Raw genomic sequence first — 6,417 nt, 5'->3', positions numbered from 1 at the left:
GGGGGGCAGTTATTTCCTGATAAACTTCTTATGTGCCAGAAGACCACTCAAATGCTATTCTTTGGTGCAGGTTCTATTCCAAGTGAAAAACAGAGGCTGGGTCTAAACAAAGCTCTCAGACTTGAGTATACAGTAGATCAAATCTGGAAACAATCTTGCTGGTACAGACCAGCTCAGAAACACAGAAAGATAATCTATCTCAGTGTTTTCCAGGCATTATCATAGATGGGAATGTACTGATTTCCAAGAACAGAAGACTTGAACATTTGTGGCTCAAATCTCTGTAGCCAGAACTCTTCTCCAAAGTAGACTGGGACCAGCTTCAGATGGAATAGTCAGGTTCCGACTGGAAACCAAAGCATCCTGAACTGGTCTTGGGTTCTCTCCAGCTACAACCCATAGGTTGTCATAGTCCTGATATGCTTTGTCTCATTCCCCATGCCTTTTATTTTTACTTTATCTAGATCTTTGTTTTCTTAACTAGATGAAGTTTTCAGTTAAACCACACACACAAAAATACAGCAGAGACCCTTGCTTTGGTGACAAGCCATATACGTGACTTCCTTCTACATAAATGGCTGACCAAGGCCATCTCCCCCATTACCATTTAGCTAGAATGGGATTAACAACAAAGGTGAAGGTAATAAAGATAAAAATAATTTTAAAGGCTTGGGTACTAGAATTAGCAAACTCGATGAAAATATTTTAATATACATTTTTTAATTTCCTTTATCTTCCTTCCAAGGAATCTGGATGATCCTTATTGGTATAAAATATAAAGGAATAATTTGATCACAACTTGTCATCACTCGCATCTGTCTGCCAAAACACAGTGTCTGCTTATGAGCACAGTCGACATTCATAAAACCAGTTCTTTTCTGAAAGCCAGCAAAAAATATGATTGTGCTATGTAATCTGTAGCAAGCAATAAAAACAAATGTAGTGTCATGCTCACAGCTTTTAATTCTCTTCAGTGTATTGAGCACAAGGTACACATCACAGCTGCCCTCTGTTATGGGAGAAGGCCTCAAATGAAGGCGATGTAAGGAAGAGAGAGTGGATGAGAATTGCATAGTACTGATGCAATGGAAAATGCCTAGATGAGAGAGAACATTTGCAAAAGTGATGAAATTGATTGTGCTGTCAAAGGCTTCAGAAGGGGGAAAGAGGAATTGAGTAGGTCACGGATTAACTTCATTCCTAGCTTTAGTTTCTTCTGCACAAGTCTTAGAAAGCAAGAGACCTTGTCTTGAAAAGACAAACTCTCCCTATTCTTAAATACCCACATTGCCTGGTGGGAGAACTGGGGAGGAAAAGATTCGCCAATGAATGTTATTTAGTTCTGATTAGTGGGGCACAGAGCAGGAGGAGTAAAGCCAATGAGGAAGATTTGCAGTAGAAGTATAAGCAAGCAGCAACAAACACATACACATGTAGGCAGAATACTGTCTGATAATTAGGTGTAGAAGTCTGTTCACCTAGGTCACAAAACAAAAGTTTCTTTCCTGAGACTGCAGTACAGGTGTTTTATCAGTTACTGATAGCACCAGGGTAGGTCAGTTGCTATAATCAATTGATGGTAGAGAAGATCCCCCACCCACTGCTGTCATCTAAAAGAGTCTGTATACTGTGTTCCTAGTTTCTAAACACAAAACAGAGAAATGAGTCAACAAAGGCTGGTTTACTCCAAATTCTCACTTCAGAGACTGTTTCTATATATCCGCTAAATTTGCATGTTGCAATTTTTTTTTCCCAGGCTAGCTCAGCTAGAAACAAAAGAAGGGCTTTTTTTTTTTTTAACGCTTTAGCTTCTACTTGAAAAATGAATCCTGCTTTGAATAAACAAGATCCTTGTGGCCAAACATTGGTGATACAGGAACTCTTTCTGAATTTGCTGTTTGCTTCACCAGTCACCCGTGACACTGACCCAAACCAGCTAGGGTTATTTTGAAAACACTTAGAGAAATCATTACCCAGAAACAGAAGAGCTTACTAGGAAATACTACATTCTCAGGAGTTAAAAAAAAACCCCACACGCACCACAAAACCCTCCCACATGAGGAGAATGCAATTCCATTGGAAAATGATTACATAAGAGTTTCACAATCAAAATGCCTTACTTGATGTTACTCCCAACATAGAGACAGGTATCAAGCTACGTACTTATCTATCCAAATATCTTCTGCTGCTACCTAAGTAATCCCATTACTTTGATAAGCTTGCTAGTGCTTGAAATCCCCAACACACTATCCAAGGATATTCTTAGCATCTGAGGAACAGAGAATCAATAACAGTTTTGGAAAGCGGCAAGAAGGGGAATAAGGGTTAATAGCAATTACTCATGAAAAGCAATCTAAACTACTTTTAAAATTTGATTTGGTGTGCCAAATTTAAAGGATTCTTGAATATTAAGGCCACTGTAATCATGCTGATCCTGTGTCTTATGGAGTAGAACCAGAGCATTACTCATTTTTTGTGACCCTGAGTTATCAAGGACATACTGGGCAAGCAGCCAAGGTAATACATGCTCAATAATTAATAATAATCTATACTTAAAAGGAACATGATGGCTATTACATGATGACTGTACCAATTGGAGGAAGGTTAGATCTCCAGCTCTGGTAACTGCTTGACTTAGTACTTGTTTTAGCACATGAGAAACATTATAAAATAAAGCATGTTTCCTAGAAGCACGAGAGAAGTCAAGCCATGTAAGCAGCAAAGAAATGCTAAGAGGTAGCAGAACGACGGCAGTCAATATGCCCTGAATCCAAAAGCAGTTTGAACATTTTTATTTATTTTAAAAGGCGGTGAAACTCCTGTGGCTCCATCTGCACAGAGGACTGTCATTGTGTGTGCTGGAAAAAGAGATTGACAGGAATCCTGCTCTTCTTAGGGAAGATGGAAATGCGTAGAATCAAAGAAGTTAAAAGTAATAGAAGAGGCTGATGAAAAACTGTCTTCTAGGATTGCTCTCCGGAGTACACCGGGGCAGGATCTCTTGTTCAGCTGTTAAAGTCTCAAGCTCTCTTCCTCCATTCTTCTCCATTTTCATTGGAAAAGAGCAGGTTCCAGGAATTGTCACTTCCTTTAGGCTGTATGGATAAGATGGTCCTGAAGCACTTCTTTCCAGCTATAATGCAGGTTTTGTCCAGGTTACCAGGAATCTGATGATGTTATCTATTTTATGCTTGCTTCATAATGTCAAGCAGAGATTGAGCTGTGACTACCTTCCAAGGAAAATCAGGAACTCAACCTGTTACAGATATTGAGACAAAACTTGTCTAACCCTATATCTGTTCCATGCTCAGGAACACTCACATTTAGCAAGCTGGTCAGTTCCACTGGTCTAGCCATGTTACTCCACCGGTCTGTGCAAGGTGAACATCCTTTCAGACAAGCTACACTGATGCAAAAAATTACCAAAGTGACCAAAAGATTAAGCTATTTTCTGAATATGCTAAAATAGCACTGTCCCATGCTGCAAGTTTTCAGAGACAGACAGCACTTATTCCACATCTCCTTTGCAAGCAAGGACGATGACACTCACTGCAGAACTTTCCAGGAGTTTTAAGTTTTTGTACAGTAAGAAATATTTTTATGTGACTATAGCACCTCATCTAGTATTACATCAAGTGAGGCCAACACTGTCTATTGAAAATCTTACTCTTAATGGCAAGAGAAACTACTTACAGAACTCCTGTGAACTGAGGGGAAAGCAGAACAGCTTGCATAAGGATACCTGCAAGATGAACTGCAGAACACAGAACGGGCCCAGATCTTTTGAGCCTCAGTTGGTAACCTGCTCATTAGACCACAACATTCAAATAGCACAACCAAGGTTTACAATGAAAAATGGTTCCAAATAAAAAGTTTCTAAGCATAGGTTCACTTTAAAAAACACATAGCATTCTAGAGCTAATTAGTATTTTTCTGTCTGTAGCATTTGTCTTACATACTATTTTCAGTAATGTAGTGCTGATCTCACATTTTGCTTTTCTAGAGAAAAATCATGACATGTACTTGCAAGTATCATGAACAAGTGTTCTAAAATATACGCTGCTTAAAGGTCATTTTTTTTGACAGAGGCCTTTGATTTTTATATAAAGCACAGTAGGTTTTACTAAAAACAAATGGTGACATGCTGCTACACTACTCAATTTCTTCTTCAGCTTCAAAACAGAGACACTTTAGAGAACCTTAGGAGGAACATTAATATGATGATGTGCCAGCAAAAATCTGCAACAAGCCAGTGAGGCGTTCTGGCCTCACAGAAAGCAAGTCTCTGAGGGCTCTTTACTGAAGAGCAGTAACATTTTCCAAACATAAGAGTGGAAACAGAAGCTGCTTAGTGTGAAATCATCCTCTTTGTGGAACAGTCATTTTTTCTAGAGAAAAAGAGAATTTGCAAAACCACAGTGTACCTCCAAGATATATACGTATATTTTGCTCAATGTATTGTTTTTAGGAGAAGACACAGTGTAATTTAACAGACAGCGTTAAACTTGGGTACAGACAATTCCAGATTTAAGCTTAAAATTAGTCCAGCACAACAGCAATGCCTCAGAAAATTCTAAGGCTTCTGTCACTATGGTAGCTGAATGGCAATGGCTTAATCCTGCACTCACTGAAATCCATAGTAGAGCTTCTGCCCTTAGCAATGCTGGATCTGACTCTGTGAATCTGAACATTATCCCAATTTCTAAAACCTTTCTACCCAGTTTCTCACGGTAGCTTAGTCTGGGAATTCTGTGGAGAGCATTCACTTGAAAGATGTCAGAGAGATTTCTTTCATTCAGCAACAAATTCCTGACTGATTAAAAGACCTTAGTTGACAGCCCAGTAGGAAGCCTTGCCATCTACTGCTTGGGCAGCCCCCACTAATGCCAACACATTTTCTCATTTGGCACAAGGAGCAGTAGGGGAGGGGAACTGGGAGTCAGACAAAGCCCCTGGAAGCTTCCAAGCAGTTTAAAATAGAAGGGCATTACTAAATGCAGTCCCCAGTTTCTCACAGACCACTAGATAAACTAACCATTATCCTAAAACATTTCTACCACAATGTTTTACTCTCGATCATAGCAAAATACTAGATATCAGGTTTTATTGGGTTAGATTAGGTTCCATGTTAGGTGAGGTTCACTGTCAAGATTATTTGATGTGCTGGAGTACCCACAGTAACTCCTCCAAAAAAAAAAAAAAAGACCAGCTCTATGGCGTAAAGATGCCTCCAAAAACCCATATCCATTGACAAAAAGACTTGGGCTCTAATCATGTTGTGTTTTTACCTTCTTTTCCTGTAGAAATATAGCCTAAGAGAATACGTTGTTTATCTCTTAGCCTCTCCTTAATAATTCTTGAACCTGTTGGCTGCCTTCTGCCAGACCAGAAACGTGAGAAAGGTCACAAGAGGCAGAAGCTCCTAGAAGTTCAACAAACAAAAAGAGTGGTTGCATGGCATATAATAGCCCATGTAAGCACCTTTAAGCGGGAAAGGGGCAAATGATGAGATCAGTAATTAAGTCTTTGTAAAACAGAGCTAGTGGAACAGATACTCTAAGAGGAGAACAGAAGTAATTCAGGGAGTTTTTTGGTACACACGATGGAAATTGAGAACTGGGTTACAGACTTGTGCACAGGAACACAATTTCAGAGGAAACTAGACATTGTTAATTTCACTGCTTAGTCATCTTACCAATTTTTGTAAAAATTATGAGACTTATTAGATAAAGCAGACTCAACTGCATTACATATAGCAACAGTCCTTAGAAGCAATAAAACTGCTTCTGAGAAGCTCTTTACAATACCAGGCAAAGTGTCATTAGGAATACCAACGTTCATACACAGAAAAAAGTTGACTCACCCAACTGATGATACCATCTCCAGCTATAGAACATTGTGCACCAGAAACTGATCATCATCCAGGAGATGCTTTCCTTGTGGAGGCTAGCCTTTAAATGAGCCCAGGGAGGGGTGGACCCATGGTCCACTACTTCTGGTCATGGGGGAAGCACAGGCAAATTGCTTGCACCTGTGCTTCCTGGCGAAACACACACCCCCCCCCACCAGGTGCTCAATGATCAGTTCAGGCTATGACATAACAGTTCCCTTACACATAGAAAAGATCTAAACCAAATCACAAGAGTGTGCTGAAAAAAGAAGCTCAAATACTGAGAAGCCTTGTAATACACAGTACACAGCCATACACAATAAGAGCTAATATCAACACATAACTTATACTGCATATTAATTAATGTGTACGATAAAAACCCTCAAAAACTGAGGAAAGAACATGTAGGGTGTTTACAGCAAAGATGGCACATTTCCCTGCTGAAAAGAGGACTGCCTCATTCTTCCATTGTTAAAATACTGCTTTCTTAAAAGCAAGCAGAAGTTTTACGAAGAGCTGGTAACATA

At 39.4% G+C, this 6,417-nt stretch overlaps 1 long non-coding RNA gene across 1 annotated transcript; it reads right to left on the bottom strand.

The window, feature by feature from the left end:
* On the bottom strand, positions 2,036-6,198 carry LOC110400577. Its single transcript, XR_002439946.1, has 3 exons — positions 5,864-6,198; positions 5,289-5,422; positions 2,036-4,388 (listed from the first exon to the last, which is right to left on the bottom strand). It is a non-coding gene; the product is annotated as an uncharacterized LOC110400577 (long non-coding RNA).

Source organism: Numida meleagris, chromosome 5, assembly GCF_002078875.1.
Source record: "Numida meleagris isolate 19003 breed g44 Domestic line chromosome 5, NumMel1.0, whole genome shotgun sequence".
Lineage (NCBI taxonomy): Eukaryota > Metazoa > Chordata > Aves > Galliformes > Numididae > Numida > Numida meleagris.
Note: the sequence above shows the minus strand (reverse complement) of the source record. Positions and strands in the feature narration are given on the sequence as shown.